At 40.3% G+C, this 17500-nt stretch overlaps 1 protein-coding gene and 1 long non-coding RNA gene across 4 annotated transcripts in view; one reads left to right on the top strand and one right to left on the bottom strand.

Moving 5' to 3' along the window:
* The window catches only part of LOC136837198 (putative neural-cadherin 2), a 1292835-nt gene that overhangs the window by 1249006 nt on the left and 26329 nt on the right, over positions 1–17500 (top strand). The window lies entirely within an intron of this gene.
* Positions 2900–16243, bottom strand: LOC136837200 (uncharacterized). The gene is made up of 3 exons (XR_010852620.1): positions 16167–16243; positions 4843–7020; positions 2900–3885 (listed from the first exon to the last, which is right to left on the bottom strand). It is a non-coding gene; the product is annotated as an uncharacterized lncRNA (long non-coding RNA).

Raw genomic sequence — 17500 nt, 5'->3', positions numbered from 1 at the left:
GCGAAAGCAAGCCTGACAGGCAATTGGATCCTCTAGAAGGTGAACAGGAGATTGTCCACAATCATCGAGACTCATGAGATAAAGATGTCTTCTCCTCTGCCACATCTAGTTACATTGTCTCGTCTGTATTGAGAAGAAGGGTCTTGATGATGATCAGACATGTCCCGTTGCACAACTTGGGACTATGCACGTTTCAAAGCTGGAGGATTGGTGTACCGACTTTCAGGTTGAGGACGTGAGGTGGATATCCAGACATCTCCAAGGAGTTCAGGAATTTCGTTGGGTAATTGACAACACCATTGGGATCCATGATAACATCGATGGAACAGTAGAAAAACACCCACTGCAAAGCAACATTTCCTAGATCTGCAAGTTTGTTTTTCATACACATTTCCTAGATCTGCAAGTTTGTTTTTCATACACTCATTTTTTGGGGCCAGAATCACTTTTTTCTGAAGCCAGTCGTACTTGTGGTAGCTGGATGTCAGGAAACACTGCTGCTACCAATTCTTGTTGGGTTGGTGCTGACCAAGGTGCAAAAGTTCCCTGGGACACGATGTCTTGTCTGGGCATCAACCAGTGGCCTTCCCATTTCCAAGGTGAGAAGCTACTTGGGAAAACTGTCCAGCCAGAGGATTGCCAAGAAGCTACTTGGGAAAACTGTCCAGCCAGAGGATTGCCAGACAACTACACTGTCTCATGTTCATAGTCAGCTTGAACATTTTTGGACTCCTCTCCAGACATCTTAAGGCAGGTGTTCAGGTACATGGGTCAGATTTTCTCACCTCACTTGGTGGAGAACGTCTTCACTCGTTGTGTCATCCTGTACTTTAAAGCTGAAGGGAGCAGGACATGGCACAGGTGGTAAGCAAAATGACAAAAAGGCGTTTGATTTTCCTCAGCAGCTGCAACAAAGTGGCTTCAGCCAAGGTGAGGTCCCAGTGCTGGTCGTTCTCCAACAAACCTTGCCTTTCACAGGCCTCCCTGAAAATTTCGCTGTTTTGACTGCCCACCATTTTCAAACTCACGAATGGTATGGGTCCCTGTACAACATGCAGAAGCATTCTCAAGTAGAAACATTCGCCGCTAGAAGGATGGACCGTGGAGACATGTCCCAGGACATCAGTAGATTTGACTCCCTGGTAGTAGCCTTCTTTCACCTCCTGAACTTTTTGCTGTGAGAATCCCAGGTGTAGTATTTGGCCACAACGGGGTAAAGTAGTGTCTTGGCAAAGGAGTCTTCCTGACACAGCTGAAAGAAGGCCGTCAAGGTGGTCTTGGGTGGGGCCTACATTCGCTCTGGTTGGAAGCCATCCAGCCTGAAGTCGACTCTCACCAATTTGCAAGTGAACACTCAGCTTCAGCATGGTCGGGTACCTGTTGTGGATCTGGAAGCTCAAGATTCTCTAGACGGCTTGACTACTGCAGATGTACCTGCCGAGTTGGAAGGCCTGCACTTCATCCAGGATGGGCTGGTCTGTCTGTAATTTGAAACTTGGTCACTTTCCTTATTGATGTACTTGCAGTGTACTTGATACAGACTTCACTGAATTGCACCTCTCGACATTAATGTGGGCTCGGAACATCTTTCAGATGAGCAAATTGTACAGCACAACCCATCTGTTGTCTACCTTGACCTGATGGTACTCCTGGCCGAGTTTCATGTTGATCTTTGCCGTGAACCTGCCAGCTCCTGGCTTTCACCTTTGTTAGAGAGGGTGGCTGTCTTCTCTTGTTTCCATTTCACTGAAGAGTTCCTTCGGACCTTATCTGAACAATTCCCGTCGACCATGCATGGTAAGTTTTAGTTGTGATTGTCACAGGGACCATGGATCATGTTCTTGGTGATGACGGCATGGGGCAGGGGATCTTCTTGTGGATCTGGAATTTATGCACTGATCACTTTGTTGATGTCAGTAGGCTGTAGCTAGAACAACACGTAAGCATGGGGGATGACACGCTTTTGCCACTCGATGTACATCCACAGTATTGGGTTTCTCCAAAGATGTGTGACTTGTTGATAACGCCGACCATCTTGGTATGTTTCCGTTTGAAGACCCTGGCAGTAAGGTTGTGGCAGTGGGAAGGTGGCTGTCGAGGAAGCAGCTACTCCTGAATTTCCAGCCAGTTCACAGGTTAAGGTGTGAAGAGGTCGGGACATCCATACTTCATGTAAGTCATTGCATCTTGGGTGTACTTGTGCATGTGTGCCTTGGACTTCCGATGACACTCGAGGGCAGGATGACTTTTTCCCAACTCCATTGGATTGGTGTCACTGGCGATGGCACCTTAGAGATGGATTTAGTTAGTGGCTCACAACTCCTGCTGGTGGGTCCAAATGTAGCAAAGCCTCTCACTCTAAATTTTGATGTACATGTCCACGACCAACTGGTGAAACAGCACCTTACACTTCAAAAGGTGGTTCTCTTCCGTGGCTTGCAACATGACTTTGTGACAATACTTTCTTCCCTTCACCAGTTGCCAGACTGGTTTGAGGAATATTGAAGTAGTAGCCGTCCTCGCCATGCCATGATCAGAGGGTACTGCAGGGAGTCATAGAACCTGTGGGTGTCAGTCACTTTCTAAACTGTCTGGTTTCTCTTGTGAAGGACGATGTTGCAGGGGTTGAAGTTATTGCTGACCATTGCCGACCATCACGAAGGCTGCTTCATCGAAGTTGGGGACATTAAAACGTCTTTTGTGCTCACCCTCAGGCTTCTTGTTCAGCCTGATCCTGTCTTATGGTTCTCTGTAGGCATGAGCTCCAAGGCTGTTTTGAAGATGGTGACTTAAGCATAGTGCCCCCGAAGGAACTCCCAAAGATCTAGAAGAAGGCCTTTCTTTAGGCCCAGTTTCTTGCTCTGTCTCATTTTGGCCTCTGCATTTGCATCGCCCATAAAGTCTAGAAGAAGGCCTTTCTTTAGGCCCAGTTTCTTGCTCTGTCTCATTTTGGCCTCTGCATTTGCATCGCCCATAAAGTATATCTGATAAAACTTGGGGTCTACTTCTGGCATAGGAAGCAAGGATCTGAAGGCACGGTACACCTGACCTCAAACTTCAAAGGTAGACATGTAGCCTGTCTTGCAAATCCCCTTTGCACCAAACGACATCATTTGGAAGTAGGAGTTATACTTTAAAAAATGTTTTCCCTTGAAATGTCGAGAAGTGGTCATAACTCCTGACATAAGTGATTGCAGTGGATTGGGCGGGCAGACCAAAAGTGGCAAAGACACCTTTCCATTGCTGCAGCAGAATCCCAGACTCTCAAGTGCATTACAATGCCCAACTTTCCAATGGACACGTGAGGGTGCTCAAGATAACTCTAAATTCCTTTGAGTTCTGACTCCTTCAACTGTCGTCCTCACCTGTTGGAGTCTGGTTTCCCTCTGTTCTGGTTACATGTATTCCACTGATCTGGATGCGGAAAGTCTGGCCTTAATTTGTTCCAGTCCTTCTGCTGCTCTGGATGCAGCTATCTGATCTACCAGTCTGTACTTCCACTGCTCTAGATGTAGCAACTCTTGTCCTCTCTGCTTCCAGCCTGGCCTCCCTCTAATCTGATTTTTCCCTCCACCCTGTGTGCTCCTTACCTCGTCCAGTCTGGCCTCCCTCTGTTCTGGTCCTCTGCTGCTCTGGATGCAGCTGTTGTCATTCTCAGATCTACCAGTCTGGCCTCCCTCTGTTCCAGTACTTCCATTGCTCTGGATGCAGCAACTTGTCCTTTTGGCTGCCATTCTGGCCTCCCTCTGATCAAATGTTTCCACTGCCCTGTATGCTGCATTCCTTTTGGTTCCTGAACTCTTAGGCCCAGTGGAAAGCTGCATTCCTTTTCCGTTCCTGAACTCTTAGGCCCAGTGGAAAGCTGTTTCTTTGGTAGCATATTTTCTGAAAAATAATTGGATCATTAGATCATTGTTATTTTAAGGTTTACAAAAAATTTTTATTTGTGCAATCAAATGCGCTCATATTTTCTAACACTCATATTTTCTAAAAGACAATGCCTTTACAAATTATACATTTTGCATGCAATCCAATATAATTGAATATGCAAATGGCCTGGCCAAGAAAATAACCAGATTTGAACTTTAGGGTCCCCTAAACTAGAGTGCTGTCCTATGATCTTACCTAAACTCAAAATTCCCATTTTGTGTAAAACCATGGAAATAACTAAATACCTTCATATTTCATTTTAAGATTTGGCAGAATCATATTTCACTAAGATTTGGCTTCTTCAAATACAGATATTGCATGCAATTGAATATTAAAATTACATTTAATATGACCACCTTCATACTTACCTAGCCTAGGGTGGTAGCCTAAGGTTCAAATTAGCTTACCTAAACTTTTTCATTTCATGTAAACCCATAAAAATAATTACTGAAATCGCATATATAGACATTACATGCAATTCTGCACAATTGAATATGCAAATGGCTAAAAGGAAGAAAAATCCATAATATCTCAAATATAAATGCTGCATGCAATACTGAGCGATTGAATATGCAAATGGCCTAAGAAAACGGCCACATTTGAATGCTTTCCATAGGTCCTAGACTGTTACCTAAACTCTTCTATTTTGTGTAAAATGTGAAACCATGAAAATAACTAAATACTTTCACTTTTAGATATTATCTAAGATTTGGCACCTTCAAATACAGATATTGAATGCAATTCTAACCTAGGGTTGCAGCTTAAGGTTCATGTTAGCCTACCTAAACTCTCTTCCATTTCATATAAAACCATGAAAATACAGTAACTACTGAAATTGCCTACATAGATGTTGCATGCATTCCTATGCAATTGAATGCAAATGCCTAAGAAAATAGCCACATTTGAACTTACCCCCTATCTAAGTCATCGCATCTTGGGTGTACTCATGCACATGCCTGGGAAGTCTGACGACACTGGCGGGCAGGATGACCCTTTTTCCCTCCCAGCTCCCTTGGGTTGGTGTCACTGGTGATGGCATCTTGGAGGTGGATAGTCAGTGGCTCGCAACTCCTGCTGGTATGTCCAAATGTAGCACTCTCTCACTGTCAGTTTTGATGTACATGTCCATGACAAAATGGTGAAACAGCATCTTGCAATTTCCTGGCTTGCAACATTACTCTGTAGGCATAGTAGTCTATGGATGACACTTTCTTTCCTTCGCCAGTTGCCAGATTGGTTAGGAGGAAAGTAGTAGCTGTCCTCGCCTTGCCAGAAGATCAGAGGATACTGCAGGGAATCATAGGACCTGTGGATGTCAGGCACTCTGCAAACTGTCTGGTTTCCCTTATGAAGGACAATGTTGCTGGGCTCAAAGTTATTGCTGACCATTACCATGGCCAATTCATTGAAGATGGAGACATCTTTCGTGCTCACCCTCAGGCTTCTTGTTCTGCCTGATCTTGATCTTGTTGTTCTCTGTAGGCATGAGCTCCAAGGCTGTGTTGAAGATGGCGACACAGGCGTGGTACCTGTGAAGGAACTCCTAAAGATCTTGAACAATGCCTCCCTTTAGGCCCAGTACCTAAAAATTTAGAATGATGCCATCTTTTAGGCCTGGTAACTAGCTCTATCTCGTTTCGGCCTCTGCAGTTGCATCGTCCATAAAGTAGATCTAATGAAACTTGAACTTTGAAGGTGGGCATGTAGCCTGTCTCACGAAATCTCCTTTGCAACGAACATCATTTGGAGGTAGGTGGTGTATTTTTGAATATTTTCAAGGAAATGTTGAGGTGTGGTCATATTTCCTGACACAAGTGATTGCAGTAGATTGGGCGGACTGACCGCACTGCAGCAGATTCCCAGAGCCACTTCTTTCCACTTGAGTGCATTGAAGTGCTGACAAACACTGTCCAACTTTCCAATGGACATGTGAGGGTGCTCGTGATAACTGACATCTGGCCTTAATCGAATGATGCTTTTTTCAAATCTGCCATATTCCTTTGAGTTCTGACTCATGAAAAGCCCCACCTGTTGGAGCCTGGCCTCCCTCTGTTCCGGTTCTTCTGCTGATCTGGTTGCAGCAAATCTTGTCCTCTGATCTTCCAGTCTGGCCTCCCTTTGTTCTGGTTCTTCTGCTGCTCTGGATGCAGATTCTTTCGTCCTCTGGACTTTCAGTCTGGCCTCCCTCTGTTCTGGTCCTTCTACTGCTCTGGATGCAGCTACTCGTCTTCAGATCTACCAGTCTGGCCTTCGTCTGTTCCTGTACTTCTGCTGCTATGGATGCAGCAACTATTGTCCTCTCGGCTTCCGGTCTGACCTCCTCTAATCTAATGTTTCTGTCACCCTGTATGCTGCTTATCTCGTCCACTGGACTTCCAGGCAGGCCTCCCTCTGCTCCGGTCCTTCTGCTGCTCTGGATGCAGCTACTCTCATCCTCAGGTCTACCAGTCTGGCCTCCCTCTGTTCCAGTCCTTCTACTGCTCTGGATGCAGCTACTCACATCTCAGATATACCAGTCTGGCCACCCTCTGTTCCGGTGTTTCCGCTGGTCTGAATGCAGCAAATCTTGCCCTCTTGGCTTCCAGTCTGGCCTCGCTCTGATCTTATGATTCCACCGCCCTGTATGCCACTTCTCTCATCCTCTGGATTCCAGTCTGTCCTCTTCTGCTGCCCTGGATGCAGTTACACTCATGCTCAGATCTACCAGCCTGGCCTCCCTCTGTTCCAGTACTTCCACTGCTTTGGATGCAGCAACTCTTGTCCTTTTGGCTTCCAGTCTGGCCTCCTCCTAATCTGATGTTTCCGCTACCCTGTATGCTGTTTATTTCGTCCTTTGGACTTCTAGTCTGGTCTCCATCTGTTCCTGTCCTTATGCTGCTCTGCATGTAGCTACTTTCATTCTCAGATATACCAGTCTGGCCTCCCCCTGTTCCGGTACTTCCACTGCTCTGGATGCAGCAACTATTGTCCTCTTGGCTTCCAGTCTGGCCTCCCTCTGATCTGATGTTTCCGCTGCTCTGTATGCTGCATTCCTTTTGGCTCCTGAACTCTTTGACCCAGTGGAATGTAGTTTCTGTGGTGGCATATTTTCTGAAAAATAATTGGATCATTGTTATTGAAAAGGTTAAATAATTTTAATTTGTGCATTCAAATGTGCAGGTATTTTCTGAAAGACAATGCCTTCACAATTTACTTTATATAATTTAGTGCCTCCAAATAATTTGAAGGTAAAAATAAAAAAAATTTTAGTGCCTTCAAATAGTTTGAAGGTAAAAATAACAAAAAACAATTAAAATAGAATGTATAAATGTTGCATGAAATCCTATGGATTTAAATGCCCAAATGGGCCAAGAAAATTAGTACATTCAAGCTTACCCCTAAGCTAGAGTGCTGGCCTAATGTACTAGGCTCTTACCTAAAATCTTCCATTTCATGTAAAACCATGAAAATAATTCACTTTAACTTTTGGCACCTTCAAATACAAATATTGCGTGGAATTCTATGCAATCAAAAATGCGAAGAGCCAAAGAAAAAGCCTGCATTTGAACATACCCTTAAGCAAGAGTACTGGCCTAAGGACCTGGGCTCTTACCTCAACTCTTCCATTTCAGGTAAAGCCATGGAAATAACTACTGAAATTGCATATATAGATGTGGCATGCAATCCTATGCAATTGAGTATGCAAAGGGTCTAAGAAAAAGGCCTCATTTGAACTTACTCTATGCTAGGGTGCTGGCCTAAGGTCCTACGGTCTTCCCTAATCTTTTCCATTTCATGTAAAACCATGAAAATAACTGCTGAAATTGCATACATAGATGTGGTATGCAATCCCATTCAAATGAGTATGCAAAAGGCCTAAGAAAACGGCCTCATTTGAACTGACCACCAAGCTATGGTGCTGGCCTATTATACTAGGCTCTTGCCTAAACTCTTCCATTTCTTGTAAAACCATGGATATAACTACTAAAATTGCATATATAGATGTGGCATGTAATCCTATGCAATTTAGTATGCAAAAGGGCTAAAAAAAAATTCTCATTTGAGCTTACCCCTACACAAAGGTGCTGCCCTAAGGTCCTAGGCTCTTGCCTAAACTCTAGCATCTCATGTAAAACCATGAAAATAACTACTGAAATTGCATATATAGATGTGGATTGTAATCCTATGCAATTGAATATGCAAAGGGTCTAAGAAAAATATAGCATTTGAACTTACCCCTATGCTAGGGTGCTGTCCCAAGGTCCTAGGCTCTTATCGAACTCTTTCATTTCTTGTAAAACCATGAAAATAACTACTGAAATTGCATATATAGATGTGGCATGCAATCCTATGCAATTGAATATGCAAAGGCCTAAGAAAAAGGCCTCATTTGAAGATACCCCTAAGCTAGGATGCTGGCCTAAGGTCCTAGGCTTTTACCTAAACTCTTCCATTTCATGAAAATAAAAGAAAATAACTACTGAAATTGCATATATAAATGTGGCATGTCATCCTATGCAATTCAGTATGCAAATGTCCTAAGAATAAGGACTCATTTAAACTTACCCCTATGCAAGGGTGCTGACCTAAGGTCCTAGGCTCTTACCTAAACTTTTCCATTTCATATAAAACCATGAAAATAACTACCGAAATTGAATATATAGAAGTGGCATATAATCCTATGCACTTGAGTATGCAAAAGGACAAGGAAAAAGGCCTCATTTGATTTTACCCCTAACTAGGCTCTTAACTAAACTCTTCTATTTCATGTAAAACCATGAATATAACCACTGAAATTGGTATATATAGATGTGGCATGTAATCATTTGCAATTTAATATGCAATGGGCCCAAGAAAAAAGGCTGCATTTGAACTTACCCTTAAGCTGGTGTGCTGTCCTAAGATCCTGGGTTCTTATCTAAAGTCTATCATTTCGTTTAAAAGCATGAAAATAACTATCAAATTGCATAAACAGACGTGATGTGTAAATCTATGCTATTGAATATGCAAAGGACATAAGAAAAAGGGCTCATTTGAACTTACCCCTGCACTAGGGTTATGGCTTAAGGTCTTAGGCTCTTACCAAAACCCTTCCATTTCATGTAAAACCAAGAAAATAACTACTGAAATTGCATATATAGACATGGCATGCAATCCTATGCAACTGAATATGCAAAGGGTCTAAGAACAAGGACTCATTTGAAATTACCCCTAAGCTAGGGTGCTGACCTAAGGTCCTAGGCTCTTACCTAGGCTCTTACCTAAAATCTTCCATATCATATACAACCATCCAAATAACTACTGAAATTGCATATATAGACGCGGCATGTAATCTTATGTGATTGAATATGCAAAGGGCCCAAGAAAAAGGCCGCATTTGAACTACCCCTATACTTGGTTGCTGTCCTAGTGTCCTAGGCTCATATCTAAACTCTTTCATTTCTTGTAAAAGCAAGAAAATAACTACCAAAGTTCCATATATAAATGTGGCATGCAAGCCTAGGCAATTGAGTATGCAAGGGGCCTAAGAAAAGGGAATCATTTGAATTTACTCCTACTCTAGGATGCTGGCCTAAGGTCCTAGGCTCTTGCCTAAACTCTTCCGTATCATATAAAACCTTGAAAATAACTACTGAAATTGCATATACAGACGTGGCATGTAATCCTATGCAACTGAATATGCAAAGGGCCTAAGAAAAAGGCTGCATTTGAACTACCCCAATGCTAGGTTGCTGTCCTAAGGTCGTATCCTCATATCTAAACTCTTTCATTTCTTGTAAAAGCGCGAAAATAACTACTGAAGTTGCATATATAAATGTGGCATGCAAGCCTGGGCAATTGATTATGCAAAGGGACTAAGAAAAATTAATCACTTGAACTTACCCCTATGCTAGGGGTGCTGGCCTAAGGTTCTAGGCCCTTACCTAAACTCTTCCATATCACGTAAAACCATAAAAATAACTACTGATGTTGAATATATAGATGTGGCATGCAATCCTATGCAATTGAGTATGCAAAGGGTCTAAGAAAAAGGCCTCATTTGAACTTACTCTATGCTAGGGTGCTGGCCTAAGGTCCTAGGCTCTTACCTATACTTTTCCATTTCATGGAAAACCATGAATATAAATGCTGAAATTACGTATATAGATGTGGTATGCAATCCTGTTCAATTGAGTATGCAAAAGGCCTAAGAAAAAGGCCTCATTTGAACTTGCCACTAAGCTAGGGTGCTGGCCTATGGTCCTAGGCTCTTACCTAAACTCTTCCATTTCTTGTAAAACCATGGATATAACTACTGAAATTGCATAATATAGATGTGGCATGTAATCCTATGCAATTGAGTATGCAAAAGGGCTAAAAAAAAGTCCTCATTTGAGCTTACCCCCACAGAAAGGTCCTAAGTTCCTACGCTCTTACCTAAACTCTTGCATTTCATGTAAAACCATGAAAATAACTACTGAAATTGCATATATAGATGTGGAATGTAATCCTATGCAATTGAATATGTAAAGGGTCTAAGAAAAATACAGCATTTGAACTTACCCCTATGCTAGGGTGCTGCCCCAAGGTCCTAAGCTCTTACCTAAACTCTTCCATTTCATGTAAAACCATGAATATAACCACTGAAATTGGTATATATAGATGTGGCATTTAATCATATGCAATTTAATATGCAATGGGCCAAAGAAAAAGGCCGCATTTGAACTTACCCTTAAGCTGGTGTGCTGTCCTAAGATCCTAGGTTCTTATCTAAAGTCTATCATTTCGTTTAAAACCATGAAAATAACTACTAAAATTGTATAAATGGAAGTGGTGTGTAAATCTATGCTATTGAATATGCAGAGGACATAAGAAAAAGGGCTCATTTAAACTTACCCCTACAGTAGGTACTAGGCCCTTACCTAAACCCTTCCATTTCATGTAAAACCAAGAAAATAACTACTGAAATTGCATATAGAGACGTGGCATGTAATCCTATGCTATTGAATATGCAAAGGGTCTAAGAAAAAAATGTTGCATGTGCCGTCCTAAGTTCCTAGGCTCTTATCTAAACTCTTTCATTTCTTGTAAAACCATGAAAATAACTGCTAAAATTGCATATGTAGATGAGGCATACAATCCTATGCAATCGAGTATGCAAAGGGCGCTGGCCTAAGGTCCTAGGCTCTTACCTAATCTTTATCATAACATGTAAAACCATGAAAATAACTACTGAAATTGCATATATAGATGTGGTATGCAGTCCTATTTAACTGAGTATGCAAAAGGCCTAAGAAAAAGGCCTCATTTGAACTTACCACTAAGCTAGGGTGCTGGCCTATGGTCCTAGGCTCTTACCTAAACCCTTCCATTTCATGTAAACCCATGGATATAACTACTGAAATTGTAAATATAGATGTGGCATGTAATCCTATGCAATTGAGTATGCAAAAGGGCTAAAAAAAAAAGTCCTCATTTGAGCTTACCCCTACGTAAAGGTGCTGCCCTAAGTTCCTAGGCTCTTACCTAAACTCTTGCATTTCATATGAAAACATCAAAATAACTACTGAAATTGCATATATAGATGTGGAGTGTAATCCTATGCAATTGAATATGCAAAAGGGCTAAAAAAAAGTCCTCATTTGAGCTTACCCCTACGTAAAGGTGCTGCCCTAAGTTCCTAGGCTCTTACCTAAACTCTTGCATTTCATATGAAAACATCAAAATAACTACTGAAATTGCATATATAGATATGGAGTGTAATCCTATGCAATTGAATATGCAAAAGGGCTAAAAAAAAGTCCTCATTTGAGCTTACCACTATGCAAAGGTGCTGCCCTAGGTTCCTATGCTCTTACCTAAACTCTTGCATTTCATGTAAAATCATGAAAATAACTACTGAAATTACATATATAGATGTGGAATGTAATCCTATGCAATTTAATATGCAAAGGGCCCTTACCCTTAAGCTAGTGTGCTGTCCTAAGATCCTAGGTTCTTGTCTAAAGTCTTCCATTACGTGTAAAACCATGAAAATAACTACTAAAATTGTACAAATAGACGAGTTGTGTAATCCTATGGTACTGAATATGCAAAGGGCATAAAAAGACGGGCTCATTTGAACTTACCCTTACGCTAGTTTTATGGCTTAAGGTCCTAGGCTCTTACCTAAACTCTTGTATTTCATGTAAAACCATGAAAATAACTACTGAAATTGCATATATAGATGTGGAATGTAATCCTATGCAATTGAATATGCAAAGGGTCTAAGAAAAATACAGCATTTGAACTTACCCCTACTCTAGGTGCTGTCCCAAGGTCCTAGGCTCTTATCAAACTCTTTCATTTCTTGTAAAACTATGAAAATAGCTACTGAAGTTGCATATATAGATGTGGCATGCAATCCTTTGCAATTGAATATGCAAAGGCATAAGAAAAAGGCCGCATTTGAACTGCCCCTATGCTAGGTTGCTGTCCTATGGTCCTAGGCTCATATCTAAACTCTTTCATTTCGTGTAAAAGCATGAAAATAAATCCTGAAGTTATATATATAAATGTGACATGAAAGCCTATGCAATTGAGTGCGCAAAGGGCCTAAGAAAAAGGAATCATTTGAACTTGCCCCTATGCTAGGGTGCTGGCCTAAGGTCCTAGGCCCTTACCTAAACTCTTCCATATGTAAAACCATGAAAATAACTACTGATATTGCATATATAGATGTGGCATGCAATCCTATGCAATTTTACACGTAATGTAAGACTTTAGACTAGAACCTAAGATCTTAGGACAGCACACTAGCTTAAGGGTAAGGGCCCTTTGCATATTAAATTGCAAAGGCCTAAGAAAAAGGCCTCATTTGAAGTTACTGCTAAGCTAGGATGCTGGCCTAAGGTCCTAGGATCTTACCTAAACTCTTCCATTCCATGTAAATAAAAGAAAATAACTACTGAAATTGCATATATAGCTGTGGCATGTCATCGTATGCAATTGAATATGCAAATGTCCTAAGAATAAGGACTCATTTAAACTTACCCCTATGCTAGGGTGCTGTCCTAAGGTCCTAGGCTCTTACCTAAACTTTTCCATTTCAAATAAAACCAAGAAAATAACTACTGAAATTGCATATACAGAAGTGGCATATAATCCTGTGCAATTGAGTATGCAAAAGGACTAAGGAAAAGGTCTCATTTGAACTTACCTCTAAGCTAGGGTGCTTTCCTAAGGTCTTAGGCTCTTACCTAAACTCTTCCATTGCATGTAAAACCTTGAATATAACTACTGAAATTGATATATATAGATGTGGCATGTAATCCTATGCAATTTAATATGCAAAGGGCCCTTACCCTTAAGCTAGTGTGCTGTCCTAAGATCGTAGGTTCTTGTCTGAAGTCTTCCATTACGTGTAAAACCATGAAAATAACTACTAAAATTGTACAAATAGACGATTTGTGTAATCCTATGGTACTGAATATGCAAAGGGCATAAAAAGACGTGCTCATTTGAACTTACCTTTACGCTAGTTTTATGGCTTAAGGTCCTAGGCTCTTACCTAAACCCTTCCATTTCATGTAAACCAGGAATATAACTACTGAAATTGCATATATAGGCATGGCATGTAATCCTATGCAATTGAATATGCAAAGGGTCTAAGAACAAGGACTCATTTGAAATTACCCCTAAGCTACGGTGCTGGCCTAAAATCCTAGGCTTTTAACTAAAATCTTCCTTATCAAGTAAAACCATGAAAATAGCTACTAAAATTGCATATATAGACATGGCATGTAATCTTATGTGATTGAATAGGCAAAGGGCCTAACAAAAAGGCCGCATTTGAACTACCCCTATGCTAGGTTGCTGTCCTATTGTCCTAGGATCACATGTAAACTTGAATTTCTTGTAAAAGCATGAAAATAACTACTGAAGTTGCATATATAAATGTGGCATGCAATCCTAGGCAATTGAGTATGCAAAGGGCCTAAGAAAAGGGAATCATTTGAACTTACCCCTACTCTAGGGTGCTGGCCTGACGTCCTAGGCTCTTGCCTAAACTCTTCTATATCACGTACAACCATGAAAATAACTAGTGATCTTGCATATATTGAAGTGGCATGTAATCCTATGCGATTGAATATGCAAAGGGCCTAAGAAAAGGCGCATTTGAACTACCCTAATGTTAGGTTGCTGTCCTAAGGTCCTAGGCTCATATCTGAACTCTTTCATTTCTTGTAAAAGCATGAAAATAACTACTGAAGTTTCATATATAAATGTGGCATGCAAGCCTAGGCAATTGAGTGTGCAAAGGGCCTAAGAAAAAGGAATCATTTGAACTTACCCTACGCTAGGGTGCTGGCCTAAGGTCCTAGGTTCTTACTTAAACTCTTCTATATCACGTACAACCATGAAAATAACTAGTGATCTTGCATATATAGAAGTGGCATGTAATCCTATGCAATTGAATATGCAAAGGGCCTAAGAAAAGGCCGCATTTGAGCTACCCCAATGTTAGGTTGCTGTCCTAAGATCCTAGGCTCATATCTAAACTCTTTCATTTCTTGTAAAAGCATGAAAAAACTACTGAAGTTGCATGTACAAACATGGCACGCAATCCTACGCAATTGAGTATGCAAAGGGCCTAACAAAAAGGACTCATTTGAACTTACCCATACACTAGGGTGCTGGTCTAAGGTTCTTGGCTCTTACCTAAACTCTTCCATATCACGTAAAAGCACGAAAATAACTACTGAAATTGCATATATAGACGTGGCATGTGATTAAATATGCAAAGGGCCTAACAAAAATGACTCATATGAACTTAACCCTAAGCTAGGATGCTGGCCTAAGGGCCTAGGATATTACGTAAATTCTTCCTTTCATGTAAAACCATGAAAATAACTATTGAAATTGCATATATAGACGTGGCATGTCATCCTATGTAACTTAATATGCAAAGGGCCCAAGAAAAAGGACTCATTTGAACTTACCTCTACACTAGGGTGCTGGTGTAAGGTCCTAGACTGTTACCTAAACTCTTCCATTTCATGTAAAACTATGAAAATAACTACTGAAATTCCATATATAGACGTGGCATGTAATCCTATGCGATTGAGTATGCAAAGGGCCTAAGAAAAAGGCCACATTTAAACTACCCCAATGCTAGGTTGCTGTCCTTAGGTCCTAGGCTTATATCTAAACTCTTAAATTTCCTGTAAAAGCTCTTCATTGGGCGAGTCAGTAGAGCTGTGGACTAGCACTCGCTAGACCCGAGTTCGAGTCTCCGGCCGGCTGATGAGGAATTAGAGGAATTTATTTCTGGTGATAAAAATTCATTTCTTACTATAATGTGGTGGTTCGGATTCCACAATGAGCTGTAGGCCCCGTTGCTAAATAACCAATTGGTTCTTAGCCACGTAAAATAAGTAACCCTTTGGGCCAGCCCTAGGAGAGCTGTTAATCAGCTCAGTGGTCTGGTAAAACTAAGGTATACTTAACTTTTTTTTTCTTGTAAAAGCATGAAAATAACTACTGAAGTTGCATACATAAATGTGGCACTCAATCCTACGCGATTGAGTATGCAAAGAGCCAAAGAAAAATGACTCATTTGAACTTAACCCTACACTAGGGTGCTGGCCTAAGGTCCTAGGCTCTTACCTAAAGTCACATATGTAAAAGCATGAAAATAGCTACTGAAATTGCATATATAGACGTGGCATGCGATTGAAAATGCAAAGGGCCTAAGAAAAAGGAATCATATGAAATTAACCCTAAGCTAGGATGCTGGCCTAAGGGCCTAGGATATTACCTAAACTCTTCTATTTTATATAAAACCATGAAAATTACTACTAAAATTACGTGGTGTGTAATCCTATGGAATTGATTATGCAAAGGGTCTAAGAGAAAAGGCCTCATGAGAACGTACCCCTATGCTACTGTGCTGGCCTAAGGTCCTAGGCTGTTACCTAAACTCTTCCATTTCATGCAAAACCATGAAAATAACTACTGAAATTGCACATATAGACGTGGCAGGTAATCCTGTGCAACTGAATATGCAAAGGGCCTACGAAAACGGCCGTATTTGAACTTAACCATAAGCTTGGGTGCTGTCCTAAAAAAAAAAGTTAGTATCACAGCAAATAGCAATGGCTGAAATCGAGTGATATAACGTGGCCTTGAGTCACCCTCAAACCTAAACACAAAGGCCAAGAGGGCTCATTTTAAATGCCTTCACATTTCACTTCATCCAAGATTTGACAACTTCAAATACAGATACCTTCTCTTACCTTTATCTTTGTGGATGCAGTAAACTGAGTACAGGGTTTGCAGGAGGAGGGTAGATGGGTCACGACTTCCGAGGTTCTATAGGTTGGAGGTGTTCCAGTAATGCTGGAGGTGTTCCAGTTCCAGTAATGCTGTAGGTGTTCCAGTAATGCTTTGTTTAGCAAAACTGAATACTTGTATCCCCTTTATAACATTCCCTGACATTATTATTCAACTAATAATAATTATTTATAACTAATAATAATTATTTACATTATTATTGACGTATATTAATGAAAATAACGTCTTTAAATAAGGACGGCAATTAATTTTCTCTATTTTCTCTAGACTTTGATGCATAATGAAAATAGCGACTCATTTCCTGACGTACCTGCCATTAATAAGTGATTACTTACTCAATTAAAAATCATTATTAAGTCATTACTTAATCAATTATAAGTCATTTATATACAATAATAACTAATCATTACCCCAATAACGTCGGATAAACAGTATTTCAAAATTTTTAAGAAGTTTTTGGACGTAGTAAACTGGTTTATGGCTTCCATAGGGACTGCTGGAGGTGTTCCAGCAAAATCGAATTCTTATATCGTCTTCATAACTCTGTCTGTCACGGGGGTACGGGTTTGAAACCTACCCTGTTATATAAGTTGGGTCAAATGATGGCCATGTGCCAAATTTTATATATATATATATATATATATATATATATATATATATATATATATATATATATATATATATATATATATATATATATATATATATATATATATATATATATATATATATATATATATATATGAGCCATCAGATTTATCTCTTAAGTATTTTATCAACTTCTTAAAGGTGAACATACTGAATATTTTATCATGACAGCCGTAAGTGCAATGAATCTGTACCCATACACTGTATTTAGTAAGGTTTTCTCTCTTTGGTGTCTTTACCAAGAATCATAATGTTCTAAGATTTTTGTTTCCTCATTACATATTCTGAAAAAAAAAACAGTTAGTTACTATGTGTCATTTCATTTTTAGCTAAAAATCATCTCCGCAGTGATTCAATTATTCCCAGATCATTTCATACAATGTTTCGTATCCATTCCAACAAACGCGACTTCATTCTTCGGTATATGGGTACAGATTCATTGTACTTACGGCTGCCATGATAAAATTACCAGTATGTTTACCTTTGAGAAGTTGATAAAATTCTTGCTGGTTTTAGAACAAAATGGAGCTGCATCAACCAAACATTTTTGTAAAGACATTTAGAAAGAAATTTAAAACTCCCTTTCCTATGGCTCGTGTTGAATGCGAGAAGGCATTTAACGCATCCA

Source organism: Macrobrachium rosenbergii, chromosome 58 (assembly GCF_040412425.1).
Source record: "Macrobrachium rosenbergii isolate ZJJX-2024 chromosome 58, ASM4041242v1, whole genome shotgun sequence".
Lineage (NCBI taxonomy): Eukaryota > Metazoa > Arthropoda > Malacostraca > Decapoda > Palaemonidae > Macrobrachium > Macrobrachium rosenbergii.
This window is presented reverse-complemented; position numbering and strand designations above follow the sequence as displayed.